The sequence below is a fragment of the Oxyura jamaicensis genome, chromosome 9 (genome assembly GCF_011077185.1).
Source record: "Oxyura jamaicensis isolate SHBP4307 breed ruddy duck chromosome 9, BPBGC_Ojam_1.0, whole genome shotgun sequence".
In the NCBI taxonomy this organism is placed as follows: Eukaryota; Metazoa; Chordata; class Aves; order Anseriformes; family Anatidae; genus Oxyura; species Oxyura jamaicensis.
The window spans coordinates 559,369-581,014 of record NC_048901.1 but is presented as its reverse complement, the minus strand read 5'-3'; the positions used below and the strand labels follow the sequence as shown (position 1 = coordinate 581,014).

The window sequence follows — 21,646 nt, the reverse complement described above, 5'->3', positions numbered from 1 at the left end:
CTTTTACATTGAAGACTTGAAATTTCATAAAAACAATTTCTGCATCTAATTGTCTAACTCTCCATATTAAGGCACATATTTTTCTTGATTATGCAAACATTCAGGTAGATTTATATTAGGTGCATTATAAAAAGTGAAGATAGGTAGTAAAGATTATATTGATGTGCAAGAGATAGAAGACAACAACACATGGACACAAAAGATATATGACTGGCTGGAAGCATTGCAAGCTAACACTTTGCTAAATTCCCACATGTGTATATCACATAAGCAGCTGAGAATATTTAATAGTGAAGGCTCACACATCTACAGTGTGTTAAGTTTCGGGGGAAGCTTATGAAGCTGTTATAGATTTAAGTATTATTTTCTTTTCCTGTTGGTGACATTGATGCAAAAAAATACCTGCACCTGAGAGGTTTTATATTAAAGACAGAATGTAATAAGGCACAACATGGAAGTACAAGTGAGGATGAGGAAAACCACTGCAGTCCCTGAAAGTGCAGACTTGGATTTTAACTATAGGTAAGACTCTCTCTCCTTGAGACTTTCTTTCTTTAAGGACTTGTTTTGAGTGTTTTCCCAAAGTGGGCTACGTAGGTACAAAACTGAATTTACACCAACTATATGAGGAGACACAAATTACATCTTGTGTACAAAATTTTTAAGTATGTTATTGCTGCTTTTATTTTTTATTTTTTTTTAATAAGGATGGCTAAAGAATAAATTTTGCTACTTGTAATACTTCCAGTGTCCTTAGAGCTTGCTTACTGTATCCTTTTCATTTTCCATAAAATCAGAATCTAATGTATTTATATAAAAGCATCCTCCATAAAAAAAATAACACAAAATCTTTTGCAGAAAGATAAAGAAAAGAAGGAGTGTTCTACGCAGATTGCCACAGTGACTCTGAAAAAAATCTCTGAGGATAGAGTAGCATGAACATAAGGAAATCAGAAATAAAGAAAAAATAACAACACAATTATTCTCTAAACCTAGATCGTGGGGCTAGAGTAGAAGGGAAAAAGAGAAAGGAAAAGAAAAAAAGGAAATGAGTTGCATAACAAAAAAATGGAAAGGGAATTGGAAAGTTTTCAGATGAGATTTAAGAACAAAAACATTTCCAAGAGAGGGAGATAATGCAGGATAATAAGAAATGGAAAGAACATCCATGTGGTTTGGGAAATCACAAAGGAAAGAAGAATGGCTTAGTTTGTAGTTAAGCAGCTAAGGATCTGGAAAATCTGGGTGCAGCTGTTTGTGTGCTCCTGGTCTCTCTGGAGTTTCTTACCTGTAAAATGGAAAGCAGAAGGTGAGGTATGGGGGTTCTGGATGCAAGAGGTTTCTGAGAGAAAATGCTTGAAAGGACTGTGGAGCAGCTGCATAGAGGTCAATGAAAGTAGGATGTGGCCACAGTCCTGCTGATCTTCCCCGTGAGATCAAATGCTGTAGTGTTCTTTAAAACTGATTAGCAAATTATTTGGTAGCAAAACACAAGTAGTAGGAAGTGGCTGTGACCAAGCCAACAGAGAGAGTACAAAAGGGAGGACAAGCAGATCTAGGGTATTTATAGTATGTATAATGATAGAGAAGATAGAATTAGCAGTAGGAAACTCTGGAGGGAGAATAGGGAACAATGAATTTTAATGAAGATGAAAACTTCCTTCAAGTCCACAAGGGAGCTGGACAGATAACTTGTTCTAACTGGAGGAAAAGCACACCACAAACACTGAGCCAAATGTAGCCTGTGCAATGCCAGCTTTTACCATCTTTCTCCACAACGCATTTTCCATGTGCTGGCAGACAACACTGCCAGCTGTCTTGGGTATATCTTTGCAATATAGTAAATAATGATGTAATTTGTACCACGTATTTTAAAAGTCATATGAACCAACTGAAATGGCTTTCTGCTGTAAGATCTTAAAATGATTGGTAGGTGATACCAAAACTTGCAGCTAGAGCAAAAGAGCTAAAGCAGAGTGAAGGATTCATGACCAAAGAAATAAACATCAGCAAGCATTCGGTGATGAGCAATCTCTCTTAAGATCACTCCTTAAGATATACCTGTGCTGTACTCATTCATTACAACAGATTTTAGCCTCAGCTGTCATCTAAATGCTACCTAGCAACATGAAATCTGCTATACTCACATAACTTCAACATCAATCATGAACATGTCAGATCTTTTCCAAGTTTTCAAACTGCCATTGCCTAAGTTAGGCCTGCATTTGCTAATCTATACTTCTGACATTTGACACCCTTCTTATTTCTCTTGAACCTTTTCTTCCCTCTTCTCTTCTGCTTTACATTTTGTTTTACCTAAAAACCTGAGGTGGATCAAGCTTAACAGAGTCCATGAAATGTGGGGGTGAGAGAGAGAAAAATGGGCCGTTATCTCTGTGCTTATCACAGTGTTATCACTCTGTCCATACACTTTGAATGAGTACATACAATGACACTGAATGAAACCCTAAGTAAATTCTGGTTGATAACTGCATGAAACAAATGTGGAACAAAGGAGCTATGTTCTGCTCTTTATATGTTGGAAGAATGAACTTGTTGCTGCTTGATCAGTTCCTTGTCCTCCACTAGTACTTGAGCTCTTCCTTTTGCTGAAAGAGCATGCAACATTGCAGTTCAGGTTGTGTTATATTTCCTGACCTTTGACACTTTTTTTTTTTTTTTTTTTTTTTTTTTTTTTTTCCAGAGATTTAAAGGAGTTAATAAGGGAAGCAGTTTTTGTCTCACTTTGGCTTTTAAATAGCAGAGTCTATTTATTTCTCATTCAGTTAACCTCAATTATTTGTTTGTAAAAATCATTTGGTAACAGGATTAATTCATCCTTCATGTAACTACACTAGAAGACAATAACATTACACAACAGGTGAATTTGCCAAATATGTAACTTGCTGGGACAAAAGGAATTTCTAGAGATTCGTTAAAGGTTTATGATGCATGCTTGCCAGTGTATTGATACAAACTTGAATGTTAGAGCTCATTTGCCTTTCTTCAACAGTATTTAATGTGACACCAGGCCCAGATGTTAGACCACTGAGCCCAGTATTAAGAAAAAGAGATTTGCTTATGCCTGTAATGATAGTGTGTAATGCTATACATGCTCCTGGGAAGTGCTTCTTCTTAACAGTTCTAATGTAACAAAGTTGGATAAATCCATGCACATGTATGTCAAGAGGAGCATTCAGTGGATGCCTGTGAGGTGGAGCTGTTTGACTCTATGGGTTTTTGGGTGCTGAGCGAGCAGTGGTACTGACCAAGAGATGGAGGGCATGCAAGTCTGTGTGGTGTCTCTCCCTGTTCTCTTTACCATATTGCCTGTCACCCATTAATATGTTAAACAATGTCAGTCACATCTGTAGTATGTTGTTCTTTCATTCCTTTTCCCCAGGAGAGGGGAACACATAAAGAATTATCTTGCCTTTTTTTTTTTTTTTTTTTTTTTTTTTATCCTTAAGCACCCATAAGTGGTTATGGTATTATATACAGTGTAGTGGTTCATAAACTCCAGTCCTGACTCCAGCCAACACTAAGTGTGAATCTAGTGTGATTGGTTGTGTATCTGGCACTAGAAAGAGCACTAACCTATGACTCAGGACCCTGGATTCCTAATCCTGGGAATAGTTACATTATCAACCTACTGCTTGGACCAAGGCGAATCATTTGACCCAGATTCCCAAAGACAGATAAGCACCTAAGATCTTTAAATACTGACGTCCAGGACAGATTTATCCGGAGTGCTGAATGCAACTCATAAGCTATCATGTGATAAGGTTACAGCTGGGCGACTGGACAGCTTTCTCTCCTACTTTTAAAGCTGTATCTTTGCTTCATCTATGTCCACCATTTCAGCTCCATTCAAATCCTTAAATAATATAGCAGAGGGCATCAAGAACTCTGCTGTGCATATGGAAAAATATGGGGGACTGCGGAGGAGAAGAAAAATCAAGCATAGGAACATGGCCACAGAAGAGCATTTATGTCCAAGTCCAAGCAGGCACACCAAAGCAGATAGCAAATATACCAAAATTTCATCTGTTAACCTCCACGTTCAGACTGGTGTGTGCAATCCCCCACTCCACTCCTCCCTGTTCTGAGGACAAGGCTGGGTGCCTAATTTTCAGCAGGAACAATAAAACATGGCAGCGTAAGAAGAAGGGGAATGTCAGCTTACTGTTAAAAGCAGTAATGTCTATGTATCTCTGAATATCTATACATATATCTAAATATCTAACATATTTATCTATGTATCTCTGTATGCCCATCCAGCTCTGTGTTTTTTGCTGTTTCATAAAGAGAAGGGTACACTCTTCAAGGCATTATATGTGTGTGGGGAGGTATCCCCAAGGACCGCAGAGCACAGCCTTGGACCTTGCTGCCATAGCAGCAGGAACAATCCTAGCACAAGTTGAACCATGTGGAAGGGCAGCTCCTTGAGGGGTGAGGGCACGAGGATGCCAGACTCTTTGGAAAAATTCAGTGAGAATTTACAGATGACACATAAAATAACCATTCATGTAATTCAGCTCTGGCCAAGCTCTGTGTAAGTGTGCCAGAATAGTTACTGGCCTCAGTTTCTCATTATATTCAAAGTGGTGAAAGTATTCAAAATCCCTTGATGGGCTGCAGAAGCCTGGTGCCTTGCAACATGGAGTCCGGGTTTAAAAAAAAAAAAAAAAAAAAGTATATTATGAGTAGGTCTGGAAGCGAAACAGATGACTGACTCCTTCAGCACAGGCTTTTATACATGGTCGTAGGGTATCCAGGAATCCAGGAATCCACACTGACATCTGTATGCGTAGAATCACAATGCTGCAGGCCCAAAGTATATGTTTAGACTGCATCTACAAACCTAGCAGAAAAAAAAAAAAAAAATAAATCAGCAAAATGAAAAACAAACAAACAAAAATGAGACATAAAAATGAGCTGGCTACTCTAAAACACAGATACAGTAATTATTTCAGTCTTTTGCTTAGGGGTGTACCAACTGTTTACAATTTACTGTTTGGCAAGCTGGGTGTTCTCATTTCCCTCATGGTTCAGGAGTCAAAAACATATGCTACCTTTAGTAATGAACTCTTCTAAGATTTGAAACTATCCATATTCATGTCACAAGAAATGTTTACACAAGAGCAAAATGCTCCAACATCAAAATAAATCAGTAACATCTCAGTGTTTATATTTCCATATGCTTCTTTGGCATAATAAAGCAGGGGAAGGGCTGCTGTTGTAAAATGGAGTTTAATTAAAAACAAAGGAAAAAAAACTTTATCAGAAATCATGGCCATCCAAAAATCATGCAGAATATTGCATCGTTTCAACACATTCTAAAGATTTATCAGCTATCAATAGAAACAAGAAAATGTAATATAATCATATCCTCTACACACCTTGCATATTTACCATCTTCTGTGCATAAATTATACATTCATTTTCATAATTATAGTAATATTCTAGTTTCCACATAAACTGCTATTACTCCTGGGTACCAGTAAGTTTACATCTACCAAGGCTACATGCTAATTACATTTTCTTTTTATAATGTTATCTATTTATCAAATTTAGTTTCTTAATGGAAATTAATAGACTAGGTCTCTGCAGTAAAAAAAAAAAAAGGGCAAAACAAAAAAACAGATGCAACAAAGCGGTTGGAATATTCTTTCAGGTTTCATTTTATTCAGGCTTTAAGGGCTTTGAGTGCCTGTTTGGTGGTTATGGTGTATGAAATGGATTATATAAACTAAGACCAGGGGATGGTAGGGAAGGAGTTAATCTTCTCCGTTTTGCTAGAGTAAGGGCCACAGCTAACTGAACAGAGTTCAGGGATTTTCAGGGTAGCCAGGTGTGGGGTTTTAATTGATTCACCCACCAGTCTATAAAGGGGGGTACCACAGGGTAGCTCTAAATCCTGTCCTGATTCAGGGAGGAGGAGGTAATTTGGGGAGTAGTTTATTGTAGCTGTGAGAAGACCTAGGTGGGAATGACTAGTTGAAAGGAATAAATAATTAATATTCTTGTTTTCTTCTGGGTGTCAAGTGAGGAAGTAAAGGTCTTTTACATTTCTTTGAGGAAAGAGGATAGTATTTCTCTTTGTTCTATTTTGTTTTTCCAACTTTTAATGGAACCTCTTGTCTGATGTTCAGTTGTAAAGCCAGGACAGCTATGTAGCTGGGCTGAAGGGAGATCAGTGGATGGAAGGCATGCTTCAGCCAACAGCAGTTGAAGAGTGGTGGATGGGAGTGGGTGGGAATGGGGAAAAAACAGTGTGGGTGGTGCTAGAGGAAATCTCTTTATATATATAAGGGTGAGCATCAAAATCTATTAAGGATACTTGGCTTTCAGATCTGCAGTGTACATCCTTTTGTAATGCGTTTCAATTGAATGTGATTTGCAGATGATAGAGGAATTGCTAGGATTTATCAGTGTCTGGCTTACCCTCAGGGTGGGTTTCCCTTCTCTTTCTCTATCTCTGAATCAGAATATTATTGTCAGAAATCTGTGCAGCTTATTTTACAGGGACAGAGATGGTGTTGTAGCACCTTCTCTAAGAACTAGTTTTGACTACATTGATTTGAGCATCAGTGTGTTTCCCCCATTCATGCTTGGTGGGTTGCTTTTATCTGCCTCAGGATTTTCCAGGTTTCAGCATAATTTACCTGAAGAAATGGGATTTGGTTTTTACATAAATGTAAAATACCAACGCCAAGCAGCACCTTGTTTTAAATATCAAAGTATGTTTACTTGCTACATATGCTGCTCTTACTGTACTTTAGAAACGGTCTGCATATTTCAGCCATTATTTACATCCACTTATTCCTCTTCTGGCAATGACTTTCCTATTATTGAAATGTGAGTCATCTCTTTACTGTGCTCCAGAGAGAGGATGTCACAGGCTTCATTCATCAATGTCTGTCTAAATAGCTCGTTTTATATGAGGAAGGATTCCTTGTAGTTAATTCCATTCCTGATTAGGACCTTATTCTAGATTTTTTTGTATAAGTTCATATTGCATTCCTTGTAAGTAATAAGGGTCTCTGGGATGCTTTGCACAAGCCTAGGAAAAAGCCCTAAGCATCACCTGTGTATTCTGTAAGACACTCAGAGGTTTCTGCAATGTGTCATATTGGAAGAGCTTCCAGTTAGCATCTCCTTTAGCACTGCAGGTTTGTTCCCCTAACTTACTGGAGTGTGGATTATGCTTGGAAGACTTCTCGAAGTATGAGTAGTGTGTCAAGAAGGGATATAAGGTGGCAGTTGGTGGTATTTTGAAACTTTTCACAAGCAATTTTTTGCAGGAAGTCCTGCTTCGAGTCCATGTGTTGACTCAGGATATTGTTATGGCTGAAAGCTTCTTGATCATTTTTTTTTTTTCTCCCTAAAATTGGAAAATTTTACCTTTGCTCTCATTAAGGTCAGTGATTGCATATGAAATACCCTATGTATTCAGAATGCTCAGCGAAGTGTTAATCATTGACACAGAAGATGTTCCAAGTGTTGTGAGTGCTGTATGCTAGCCAAAGTTTCATCTCATGAAATCTGTTCCAGATTTTCTGCCTATAATTTATCACTGGATTATTCTTTATTAATCCCTGACAGGGTGCCCTGCTGATGTATGCGACAAGAAAGGAGATGGTAGTTGTTCACTTAAGTGGCAAACAGAACATGGAGAAGTGACATGGCTGTTGATAGAGACCTATATTTGTTTATTGGCTGAGATTTTCAAAAAGGTGATTGACAGCATCTCGTCACACTGCAGTCTCCAGGGTATGTTTGAGGACATGGGGTAAACAGGCTCACAGCCCTTCAGCTTCTCCTCAGAGCCAAGGGATTGTTCACCTAGATTCAGTGTGTTTCTGAAAGAGCCCAGGCATAATCCATTATAAAATTGAGAGCGTGCCAGTCAGCCTTAAACTGTGTAAAACCCAAATTGGATCTAATATACAGGAATGGTTTAGATAAGCAGTCTTGTACATGTGAGATTACCTCTAAACTGACTTATATTCCGAGTTTGCCTCCTGCTATTAAAATCTTAGTTGCCCTTGGATCATAGCACAGCCCAATGAAGCATCACCCTCTCTCCTCTTGTGATTACACTTTTTCAATAGATGACATTGTTCAGAAACATAAACTGTCCTGTGTATTTTTGTTATAATACTCAGAAATTATTTCTAAGAGCAACTCCAGTAGTTCAGGCAAAGGGCTTGTCTAGCTTTATTCTTTTTCCAACACTGGCCAGATTTAGATGTTGAAGGAAGATCATACAGTATGAATGAGGCAAATGTCTAAAATCTTTCTGCTGAGTATTCTAGTCTCTAGCTATTCTGACTCTGATCCTACGGTGGCTTGTCCATTTACTAACACCCACTAGCTCTTTTTTTTTCAAATTCTTATTGAGTCTGTCCTTGAAACCAATAAAGTTTTGTTTGTTACATTTTTTTTTTTTTTTTTGGCAAGGATTTACAGAACTCTGCTACATATGAATGAAGAACAGCTTGTTTGTTTTGAACTCAAATCAGCTAGCTTCCCTTGATGACCCTTATTTCCTGTTTTGAAAGAGGCAATGAGCAATGAATCTCTGCACTGTTGTCTTAGTCACTCATGGTTGTACAGACCTCCATTGCTTTTTTCCCCCTTAAGTGGTCTCTTTTCCAGGATGAATTGTCTTAGCCTACTCAGTCTTTCCTTGTATGGAATCCATTCATCTTCAGTGCCTTTCTCTGAATATTTCCTAGTCTAAAGACACTTTTTGAAGTGTGGGACTTAGAAACAAACATGGTTTACAAAGTGTAGAAGCATGGGTTTGTACAGTAAAATAGTATGTTGGTTATTTTTTTTTCCAGTTCCATTCTTATTTCCAACATGAGAACGACCTTTATAACCATTATCAAGCAGTCAGCTGATATTTTCATGGAAATATAATAATTCCTAGTTGTAATGTCTACATGAAAATCACTAGCTCAGAAGCAGCCATTTTATATATGGAGTAAACACATTTTTCACAACACATATTACTTTATCTTAATTGCATTACTTTATCTTGGACTGCAATATTAGTAATGTAGTCATGTTCATCGCCTCCCTCCCAGTTATTGGTTCCTTTTCCTGAAATATCATCCTGACATTAATTCTTTGTCTTTCATTTTCAGCTTATTTCATAAGTTCAGTAGTTCCATATTTGTTTTCAACTGCCTATCAAGCCCAGTTCTCACAAACATGCACACAAAAAAACCCATCCTGTTTTTCTACATTTATTTATTTATTTATTTTCCCTAAGCTTTGAAAAGAATTTTTTTTATAGAAATATTTCAGTGAAAAGGAGTAGTTGGTGCTTAAGAACTGGAACAGATTTTCTGTGTAAAAGTGACAACATTTAAGAGAAATCATGAGAGGAGGTTATGAAGAAGCATTAGGAAGAGCAGTATGAGAAGAGTACAGCCAGCAGGAGATTTACTATGAGGAAAGGAGGGTTGACACACAGGAAGGACTGGTAGAGTGCAGTGCCTTGAAGTGAAGATGAAATACTGGAATACGATACAAAAGGGGAAGGGGAAGCCATTAAAGGAACTCGAATGGGAAAATGTATGCTGAGAAGAGGGAAAGATTATGCAATACCTCTTAGTTTGATCAGGAAGGAAGCAGATTTAGGATAATTTTTCATGTATTTTCCAAGTCTTCCATAGCACAGAGGAGAGTATAAAAATGCAGCATTAAAATACTGGCTACCATTGTGTAGGGTCCTTAAATGTTGCTGTGATAATAATGCTGAAAGGTCTGGTCCTTAGATTCGGCTATGGAAATCTGAAGAGACCTGCAAAACATCAACTGCTAGAAAGACAGGGAGTTTAGAAAGTCTGTCCAATGAGCTGGACGCTACTTGTGGAGTCAGAAAACATCTGTCAGTATTTCTAGGAGAGTTACAGTGAGCTGTCATCTGTCTTCCTCACACTGAGGGTAGATCAGGGCTGGTCCTCATCTTCATCACTGATTAAAAGAACCTCATGGAAGATGCTCTCTTTCTCCAGGAGAGGCTTCCCTGACTTCAGTCATTTCCTTTGTGATAATTAGCTCAAGTTTTATATGTGTGGAGCTTTTCTTAGCACTCGTTGTTTGATGATTCCCAGTTATGCTTTTAGTTAGAAAAGTTAAAGGGTACCTGAGATTCTCAGCTATTGTACATTGATGTAGACCTGTAAGCATATCATCTTTACCATATCCGAATCTTGGTTCCTCTGTTAGAGGAAGTGGGAAGGATGACACCACCTGTGAAATCCTCTGATGAATAATGCATGCAAGAAGTTAACATTTTATTATTATTACAGATTTTTCCAGCTGACAATATCCATGAGTGTTCCAGGATGTTTCACTTTACCTATTGAAAATGGGCAAAGATTTGAGGTAGAAGGAAGGAAGAAGCAATTTATTTCTAAATCTCATAATTTCTCCTTGATAATGATATACAAAAAACTAGACTTTTTGACAAAGAATAATGGGAGAAAGGACATATTTTCACCAGATGCATAGGATATAAGCCAAAGTATTGTTGAGATGATATTAGTGAAAAGATAATTTCTGACAGTATATGTGTATTAAAAGCTATTGATTTTGTTTGAGTAATCTTTCTGAGAAAAGATGAGTATCTTGAGGCCAATTACATATTTTAAAAGGATTTTGGACCATTAAAACTATACCTGAATTATCAGTGTTATTCTACTTGTTGCCTTGATCATAAACCAGGTGGCTGGACATATGTGATTATAGCAGAATTTAGTTTTTCATTCACATTTTGATAAACATTTTTTTGGAAGAAAATGTTTGTTAGGGATTTTTTTTTTTCCCATGAACAATAAAAAAGCCTTTTTGCAAACAATACCGTGCTATCAGTACTAATAAATAGACTGATTTTATTGTCTATACTGTACTCTAAAAATCAAAATACTGATTATCTCTCTTGCAATGTTACTTGAAGAAATGGCACAGAAAAAATAGTTGAGCTTTACATTTAAAATAAAACATCAACAGATAGTGCATGAATAATTGTGAAAGTGGTAAACAGAGTCAAGCTGAAGAAAGGGAATATTTTATAAAATATTGAAAGTCTGCAACTCATACATGCTGCATAAGCACAGTGTGCATGGTTCTGTTTCTGTATTAACTGGGCACCCAGGACAAACTGCTTCTGTGGCTGCCTTTAGAAAGCATGCGTACTTTAGGTCTTAACCTTATCACGGTTATTTTAATGATGTTTTCATGTTTAATTTCACTGTAAATCATTTTGGCTGAGTTTTGACTGTAATGTCAGAGCTTAAAAACTGAGCTGAAGTTATTTCAAAAGCTAAGAATTTGTCTAGCCTGTGATGTTCAGTCAATAAGATCCAATCAAGTGTGGAGCTGTCAGAAAGGACACCAGCGGATGGTGCTTAATCTGCTCAGTTTGAAGGGAACTTGGACTCTTAGTATGAAGTTAAATTTTTGATCTATTTCAGTTACAGTTAAGTAGCCAATTTATGGATTTAAGGGCATTAAGGGAGTCACAATGGCTAGTCAGATATCCATGTAGTATTTTTTTTTTCCATATGGGAAATGATTTTTTTTTTTTTTTTAGTTTAGTTCATTCAGTGGTGTCTCATACAGAGCTGGGTATATACTTCAAAAACTACACCGGCAAATCTCTGTTCAGATAAATCCTGCATATCCATGTCAGCAATCATTAGGCTTTCTTTGCCTATTTTCCACAGACTTTCGCACATCCAGTTTCTGTGTAGTCCCATGGACATAAATCTGGAATGACTGTAGTTTTCAGTTGGGTGTTGTAGATTCAAAGTCATCCTCCTGCCTTTTTTGTCTCTGTGCTCCTTCCCACCTCCCCAAGAAAATTTCAAATAAAATATCTTCCTGGGGAAGCCTGGAGAATTTTATAGTCAAATCTCTGAAAATGTTTTCCCTCTTGGCACTCTTTCTTACCAAGCACATTCACACATTTTCAGTAGGCAGAGTTTTTGCCTCACAGGTTATGAGCATGCAGGTCAGTGCACTAAGCTATAAACAATGAGCATGTGCATGGCACTGGTGGCACAGAAGTGCCTGCCTTTAAGTTCATGTCATTTCTTGCTCTTGAAGAACAAATACATCTTAAAATTGTGGCTTGTAAATGTGTTTGTCTTGGAGAGGCTCAGATTTAAATCAGGGTTTCTCTAACATGCTATTTCAGTGTTCCTGAAGAAATGGAAGCATAACCATCATGGCATCTTAGGGGAAAATATATTCCCTGTCTTCTTGTGCTGATAGTCTAGGAGATCTTCCATTTAAGAATGAGTCAGAAATTGTAATCACCTCAGTTCTTTTCTTTTTTTTTTTTTTTTTTTTTTTTCCCCCTCTTTCTCCAAAACCTGCCCTGACCCTTTGAAAAGCAGCCAACTCTGAACAACAAGCTATGTGATAGCAAAGCTTCACATAGCAAATGCAAATGATTTTTTATCATATTCTGGTGTTCACTGGGCAGTTCTGTCTGGAATCTGTTTTTACTGTGTTCAGGCAAACAGGACTTTCCCTGTAGGATATGTAGATATATAGTTTTCAGAGACCTCTACCTGTAGAAAATGTCCTACAAATGTCCATGTTGTTGGCTAACCTTCAAGCTGCTTTCACTTGTTATAGATGAAAATACACACGGATGGATTCAGTAGTGGTGGGTGCACCCACTACATTTGAATTTTACAATTCAAATTTGTAAATACAAAACGTAGTCTAAGCACACAAGAAGTGTTTAAAAATTCTCACTTTTACAGCACTTTGACATAAAAGAAGTTTTCCTGAAAGTATTAGAAATTTAACTCAATAAAATATATATATTTAATTTTGATTCACGAACATTATTGTAAGCTTTTAAAATGAAAATTGGCACTGCCAGGAAAAGTCCACATTCCTGGCCATGTAAGATTATTTTTCTTATTTTGCTGCATGACATTGTCTGTAAAAAAAAGTGTGATCTTAATCTCGATGCTTGCTTTTTCCAGGGAGAAACCAGTAGAACATTTACAGTAATTAATGTATTTTCTGTTCTCATTTTGTTAATATCTTTTTGAAGGCTGTGCAGTAATTGCTGCCCACAGAGGTACATACTCTGAAATAAATTAATGACCAATGACCAATAATAATTATAGATGTAATTATCCATTGTGAAATATCAGCAAAAACAGATAGGAAGTGTTGGAAGCTTAAAATAAACAGCACTGGAAAAAATGTACTGTTAAACAATGCTAAAATTATTTTAGCAGTTGATCAGAAAAACATAGTGAGTTCTCTTCTAATTATACATTAATGTTAGTCATTTTTCTTTTTTATTTCCAAAACATTTTTTTCAATGGGCTGATATGTGAAAAAGAAAGCCTACACATTCTATGGTTATTTTTGAGGAAATCTACTTTAGGTATGTTACAGATTATTGTTAAATTTTCTTATTTTGCAAATGAATTTTCAAACCAGAATTAAAATTTATAAGCATGAGTTTTTGAGAAGCTCAAATTCAATCTTTTTTGGCCAATTTTACCTTGTAAAACAATTGCGCAGATGAAAAAATACACCCATATTTGTACAGTTTTGTGGTGCCTTTTGCATACAGAACCAACAGATTTAATGGTGGTGAGTCTCCAGTAGGCCAACATGTTTTGCATAAAACATGCACAATCTTTTTAGTTTCATATTTAATGAAGCAAGACCCTACCTTTTGTTTAAGGGAACAATTTCTTTTTAAAAAATAGATTAAAAATCCAGTAATTTTCTAAAAACTAAATTAAGAACATGATTTTTTTTCAAACAATGTAGTTTAGGGAAAGTATTCCAGAAACCCAGTAATGTGGTTGTTCCTAACAGGAGTTAGACATCTTCAAAATCTTAAATATTTGAACCTTTGGCCTTTTAAGCACACTTTCACTTTAGCAAACCTTAATATACAGGGTAGTTTGGGTTAAAAACTATACTGACCTTACCGTTCTCTGAACATCTTGTTTTAAGGAAATTTAACTTTTGAAAATAAGCTCACCTAGAGGAGTTTTGCACTATGCAGCAATGGACAGTGTAAAAGTAGCCCTTTCATTAAGTCTTTAATGTTCTCTTTCAAACCATGGCATCTGGAGGTATGTATGGAAAAAAAAGATTGCCATTTGAATTTTGACCCGAGACCTGAATGTTGCTTACTTATCCATATTGATGGATTTAACTCTACTTGGTGTCTTATTAAGATACAGAATCTCACTCTGGGTTAGATTCTGATTTTTCTGTCCAAGTTAATACCAGTGTAAATAGAAAACATGCATCACAAGTGAACAAATGGTAGTGTGTGGGGGAAATCTATAAAATCCAAATGTGGGTGTAAGCAGCCACAAGTCCATTACCTGAAGTGGTTACATCATCTTACACCACCAGAAAACTGAGCCCACTATATTTGATTCCTAAGTCTCACCTTACATCAGATGTTCAAAGGTTCAGATGAATAAGATATGTCTCTGTAAAGTGTGTTTTAAATTCAAAGCTAGTGAAAAACACATCTCTTGTTTTCTGGATGTCAGTCTTGGAAAAAGTGTTTCAAATGGCAGCTGCCCTCTTCCTATTTTACTCCACCCTCACCAACAAACCAGTATCCAGTGACATAAGACCTGATACAAACACTACCTCCTTGGTTCATCTTCCTCATCTTGTTTTGGGTGCTGAGAGGTGGCTTTAAAAGGGCAGCATGTATAAGGCAGAAATATTTCTTCTGGGGAATAGGGAGGATGTTCTCTTGTTTGAAGGAAACCAAGACTTCCAACTCATTTTAATTTTATTTTTAATGTTCATGGGAACCAGTCTTACATGCCTGGCTGAATTCAGACTTTGGATTTTTGGCAGGTTTTTATTTGAGCCCAGCTTGGCTGTTTTTCAAAATGTCCAGATTGCTCACATTAAATCTGAATAAGCACTATCCACTAGTTTAATCAGAGTCATCTGGTACACCTCTAATTAATGTTAGTTAAAGTTGAACTTCATAATAACATAAAATAGTGCATATTTGGAATGTATTTGGTAAACTCCTGGATGTAAAATTGTAGGAGGGAAAATCTTTTTGCAATATTACTCAAAATCTGGAATACAAAAGTTATGACAATAACACAATGGTAACAAATTGAGGCTAAGTTCCTAACAAATGTCATGAAAAACAATCTTTATCCATTTAAGCATGCATACATATACACAATGTGTAGATATAAATTCATTTATGAACTTTAATTGTTGGTCCTGAGAGCCTAATAATTGCCTGTAACCGTACATTGTGCACAAATTGGTTAAAAAACAAAACAAAAAACAACAAGAAACATACATATCTGTATTTCAGAAATTACTAAATAATCATGTGATGCTTTTGGTTGCATCTAGACGCAAGTTATTTCTTAGATTCAACATACGTAATGATATGCGAACAAAGTATTATAGAATTATCTTCATTTGAAATCAATGTAAGAAATACTGTTAGAACCTTACTGCAGATTGTGGGGAAAAAAATGAAGCTTAATTACTACACTTGTGTGGCTACACAAGATCAAAAATTTGTACAAATCTAAACTTTTGATTACAATTTATACCTATAAAGTGTTTGTTTATCTGTAATTCTTCCCTAAGTTCTTGTATTTCAAGATAATGTTTTAACTTTCATGTTCAAACATAGACCAGTTAAAACAGCAAACTGCAGTTTGATCCCTTTATTAATATAGACTTCCAATTAGGATTATGATTTTTTCAGGTGTCATTTCTAAACCTTACAGAATTGGTGAAACTCTTATATCTTGCAGACAAGCTATTGTTTTAAATGTATAATGTAATAATTGTACTAAAAAACATCTAAACATTTACTTGGATTTACTTACCTCAAATGTTTTTGTTGTGTTTCAATTCATATTCTAGACATAGAAATATCAGTTCTATATATATATATATTTTTTTTCGGACACATTTCAGCTTCACTATTCAAGGATTGAATGGATCATGATTACAGAGTTTTTTCAAGGGCATCTGTTCTCAGCCACAGCTGAGGATGGGGCCCACAGAGCTGACTGGAAGGATCCACCTAGAATTTGTTGAATTAAGTCCTTGCACCTGGATTTAATTGTCATGCTGCTGTGCTGGGGTTTTCTTAAGCTACTGGTAAAACAAATTAGCTCAATTTAAACTGGCATCCAGTAGGGAAGCAACAACTCACCTCATATAATGTTTTTCAAATAATTATTTTTCTATTGCCAGTTTTGCTTTGTGAATATTTTCCTAAAGGCAGGCTGATTTGTTGGGAATATATATATATATGTATTTGGAGTTAAGTACGATACAACAAAAAAACATTATATTCTGCATATTTTCTGAATTCCAACTAATATTATAATAGTATATTGTTATTAATTGTATGTGACTATCTTATATTTATATAAAATATATAAATGAAGGTAACCACAGATCAAAAAACAAAAATAGAGTGCAACATTCCCCCTCCCCCCCGCAACCAGTTTCAGTATAGATATTTTATGTACTTTTTGCCAGATTTAACACTGTAATGATATAACCACTTTTACATTTGGGAAAGATTAATGGAAGTTTGTTTTTTTTTGTTGAACAGTAGACAAAGGTATTTGTTTATGTCTGACATGGGAATTTGTATAAATACCATGGGATCTCATTTCCTCATGTATTTTAGAGCTGTTTGAACTTGGCAACAAAATTCATAAGCTTCCTGGAAGGTCCACAAAGGTTGCTTGCCTTGGTCAGACTTGCAGTGGCAGGACATTTCTTGAATCCCTGGAATGTGTGCATCTGTGTTAGCTTCAGTTTTCCATAATATTCTCCAAATGTAGACTCTGGGGGAAAACAATGAAAAATCATTTATTCAGCTGAACACTTCAGGATGACTTCTGAAATGGAAGATATAGTACCAGTATAGTATCAGTTCTATAAATGTTACTGTTATTTTATTAAGAGGCGATGTGCTACTTTGGAGAAGGGGGGAACATGTTCACTAAGCATGGGTGGTAGTTTCTGATGTCTCTAGAATCACCCTGGGGTAGCTGCTTCAGCTGCCAACCAAAGATGCTGTTCTTGTGAGCTGGTTATGTCACTGTGGATACCAACTTAATTTGCTTTCTAAGACACAGCTGAGCTGGCTAAAAAATAACCACAGAATCATATGAGAGACTTCAGTTACTTGTTTATTTTATTTTAAGGTTCAGGAATAAAAAAAAATGAGATCAAGAGTATATTTTAATAAATGGTCTACTGATCATCTTAGAGATTGTGGCAGATATATAGATATATCTATTATCATAAGCCACATTCTTTTAATATTGGTTAGACTCAAATGCCTGGGAATGTGAATTAGAAAAGCAGTGCTTTTTGAAGGGTGGCAAAATATCCAGAGATCAAAAGTTAAATGTGAAGTTGCTGTCAATCCTTCGGCTGTGCAGTGAATTTCAAATTCTGTGTGTGGGGTGGCAGGGCAAGCATGTGCATCTCTGAGGCTTCTGGTAGCAGTTTAACTTGTGCAAGTGTGAGCTCGAGGTGAACCTCCACGTCACAGATTCTGCCAGCTGAATAACTGTGTATGTGGCACTGAGATCAGTAGGGAAGTGCCGAATGCATCCTGTCCTGCATCCTGTGAAGGCAGTGTTCAGACAGCAGCTGGTCCTTAACTAAGGCCAGTTTAAAGGTGCAGGATGATTGGTTGTTGCTTTAAATTGATTATGGCTGTTATAAAGCAAATCTTGTTTTTAAATGCTGGACCTAGTTCTTGCTGAAAGCTGAGCCTGCTGTTCTCTGGTCCAGTGGGAGTTTCCTGTGCTGGGATCTGGGGCTGGTGCTCCCGCCAGGGGCTCGGCATGCACCCTCCCTTGGCCCTGATGTGGTCCCGAGGTGCACAAAACTCCCAGAGCAAAAGGGGCCAGCACATCAAATACCACTGACTGAATTATCCTTCTTCTGTGGAGGAAGAGGCCATGAGAGTTACAATACCCTAACTCACTGTTCCAATGCACACCCAGAACAAAGTTTTTCTTTCAGCTGTGAATCTGAATTGCCCTGAATCAATGTATACGAGAATGAGCAAGTTGCTTTCATACAATATTCCTTTTTATAAGCTCATGTTTCTTGAGCTTCAGGGGAAAGAAAAAAAGTCATTTTTTCCTCAAAGTTGTGTACCCACTGTGGCTGGTTTAGAGGCTGCCCTTCCCCCCTCTGTGCTCTCTCTCCTGTCTGAGGTTCCAGGGAGGAGAAAGTAGCAGAAAGTAGCAAACTGAGCTGAAGATATTTGTTATCCTTGTGATAATAATCCTAGGCTTACACTTAGATGGAAGCTTCCAGTGTGAAATTAAGCTAAACTGAAAAGCATAACAAAATCCAAATCATCTAGACTGCATTTCCTCCAGTGTTTTATTCTTTAATGCTTATTAATAGAGACAATGTTAAACCTAAAAGGAAGCTATTTTATTTTTTTTTTTTTTTTTTTTTTTTTTTTTTAATAGCATGGATTTTTGTTTAGTAAACTCCATGTCAGATCTTCTAATTTAATTATTGAACTCACAATGTGAATAAATATACAGACATGACTAATAGCATTCTCTTATAATTTCATTACAAGGTAATAGACGTGGTTTATAAAACTGATTTTTTTCTTCTATTACAGTATTTATAATATAAATGAAATCTCACATCCTGCCTTCTTTTTCTCCTTATTCTCTTTTCATTTCTTTTTAGATTTGATTCATAGAAAAATGCAAGCGATGCATGCCACTGATTTGGGTCATCTGCACGCAATTCTTAAGGAAAAGGTGATTTTTTTCATTGCCTGCCAAGTAAGTGGGAGAGGTGTAGGAAAAAGTGGATTTATGCATAAAATGCAAAACTCCAGATGAAAGAACAGACCTCTTTTATCATCGTAGAAAGAATCCATCTGCAATAATTACCGGTCAGGCTATCTGCACACTGTGTTACTTCATGACATCTGAGAACTGCTGCACTTCTTGAGCCAATAGCTGCTATATAGCAACCAGCATCACTCCTGAATGAAAAAATTGGCCCAACCACTGGTGAATGGCACTCAGTAGGTTTCCCATTGAACTGTGCTGTGAAACAAAGATGCACATTGGTAAATCACTGTGTGTGCCTTTCAGTTCTTATGCATATCCCGTACTGGACAGCTTCCATTCACTCCGGCACCCACTGCAAACAAATGTAACTATGCATCAGAGATGAAAGTGAAAATGCATATGTTAAATCCCAAATGGAAACAGAAGGGAGTAATATATACATAGTTGCTTAGCAACAAACATGTTTTGGCCACAGGAACTGTGACATCAGTCAGAGGAGGGAGAGGGAAGCTGCTCTGCCCTTCTTCTCTGTCTCTCTAAAAGCCTTGTAAAGGTCTTTCCTTTATTTCATTTAAAGCAAAAGATGGAGGGATGTTGTGGATGTTTGTTTATGCTATTAATGTGCTGGACTGTAGGACAATTGGAGTTTTCTTTGTGGGGGGAAGCCTGTTTTTGTTCTGGGCATCTGTTGCGATAGTGTGTGCCCGCCCATGCAGCCAGGCTCACAACACCTGCATGGCTCACTGCGGAGTCCATTTTAGCTGAAATGCTCACATAGGATGAATGAAGTGCTGAGGCCAAAATTACCAACTGTAGGAATTAAAACAAATTTTTGGTGCCGCTCACTGTGTTTTAGACCCTGTCATGCTTTTCACTTTCAGCTGTTAGCTTTTGATTGTTATTTCACATTCATCTAGATCTACTTTTTTTTTCATAAAATAAAGCAAAGTTTATTTCAGTAAAGCATACAATACTTATGGCTAGTAGATGGATATTGATCAATCCCACCCATTTTACAAATGGTCTGAATACCTCTTCTCTCCTTTTCTGCTTTCTTCTCTTCCCAGCATGCTCTGGCATACGCCCTGGTGTGCCCTCTGCAATGGGAGGCAAAGGAGAGAGCTGGTCAGCCCTGGCCCGTGGTGTACACCCCTCTGCAAGTTGCTCCTATTGACACTGACATGAGTTTTCTGTGTGGGTGACATGATGTCCTTCATGCTTCTGGTAGTGTGCTCACTCCACTGGACCATCATTTCTTTCACATATAGAAATAGTGCACATTCAGTTTCAAATAGATCTGCCACCCTGAACTGCTGCAGACACATTCCTGAATACATTATTTTAGAGTGTTTCCTTTTAATTTAAGGTAATGAATGTACTTTGGTGGATCCCCAGTGGAGAGAAAAGAACGTTTCAGGCGTGCACTTCGCTTTGCAAAGAAGGCTTTCTTGACAGTGAGAGGCATATAGGAATGCAAGACATATTGAAGAACTCAAATGAAATTAAAATTGTGGAGGAAAGCAGGGTTAAAGAAGCATTATGGTAAAATAAGACCTTTATTTCCACTCATGGAGCTATTATGTAGATAGTGTTTTACTTGCTTTCATTTTTCTGTGAATTCATACAGACCCTTTTTATGTGCTATCACGTATCAAATTGACAAGGTGTAGCTGATAATCTGTTGCACTTACTACCAGATTAATCTGAGGAAAGAAAATGGGTCATTCTGAAAATATAGAAGAACTTGATACAAGGTATGTTTGTGCCTCTGAGCGGACAAGGTAAATGAGATCATCAGGGAAATGTGCATCAAAACACAAGAAAAGACAAAAAGGTTGTGAGATGAAAGGATGAAAAACAGGAAAAAGTATGATATTGATTCTTTCTGAAACAAAGAGCCAAGAAAATGACCCAGGAGCTGGAAGGGCATAGTTGCTGTTCTGAATGAGGTGTCGTCAAGGATTCTTGTCTTCATTTTCTCTACATGACTTAAATTAGTTCTCCTAGAAATATTTTTCAGCCTGAATGGGAGTACTGTGTAGCCTGACCCTACAGAAACCAAACATCTGGATCTGAAGTTCATGGCTGACTCCTCAGAAATACAATACGTGAAACTGGGATCCCATATCTGAGACTGGTTGACAGCTTGAGCGATGAACAGAAATTTGTTGGCTGAGGATCAACCTAAGAATATTCACTAATATGCTACTGTGCTTTTTCCTCTGTAAACTCTTCTTTTTTAATTTGTGAAACAAATGACTATATCAGATGAAAAGATAATTAAATTAGCAACCAAAATAGATGTTTTAAAGGCCTGTCAAATTGCCAGTATTTTAAATGTGAGTAATCAAAAATTTTAATGGTAATTGCTATCATTGAGTAAAACAAGATTTTACAACTCACATTAGTTACTGAACTCTAATTTATTTCCCAATGTACACAGTTTATACTGCTCATTAAACATAAGTTCAACCATTTGTCCAGTGTTGGCTTTCTGAGAAGTGTAAGAGTTTTCCTAATGAAATTACCATCTTTTCCTGCTGCGTAGGTGGACAAGTAGTTCTTCTTTTATTATTATTATTATTTTTAAACATAGCTTAAAGTTAAGCAAATGTTATGAAATCTATTCATGATTTTATTAGTTGTATTGTGAAGCTCCAAACAAATGCAAGGTCTGTGGAAAAACATCTTGAAGGTTATTAATAAATTTGGCTGTCATGAGTTTCCCTGAAAGGTGGGATGGAAATAGGAGGAAAATC

At 36.8% G+C, this 21,646-nt stretch overlaps 1 long non-coding RNA gene across 2 annotated transcripts in view; it reads left to right on the top strand.

The window, feature by feature from the left end:
- Window positions 1-21,426, top strand: part of LOC118171793 — a 49,013-nt gene extending 27,587 nt beyond the window's left edge. The window contains exons 1-2 of one of the 2 annotated variants that reach the window (XR_004753394.1): window positions 5,904-5,944; window positions 18,775-21,426. This is a non-coding gene — a long non-coding RNA (uncharacterized LOC118171793). Of the gene's footprint in view, window positions 1-5,903; window positions 5,945-18,774 lie in introns of those variants that run through there. The other variant, XR_004753395.1, reaches the window with a different exon arrangement.
- Window positions 21,427-21,646: the final 220 nt, after the last annotated feature.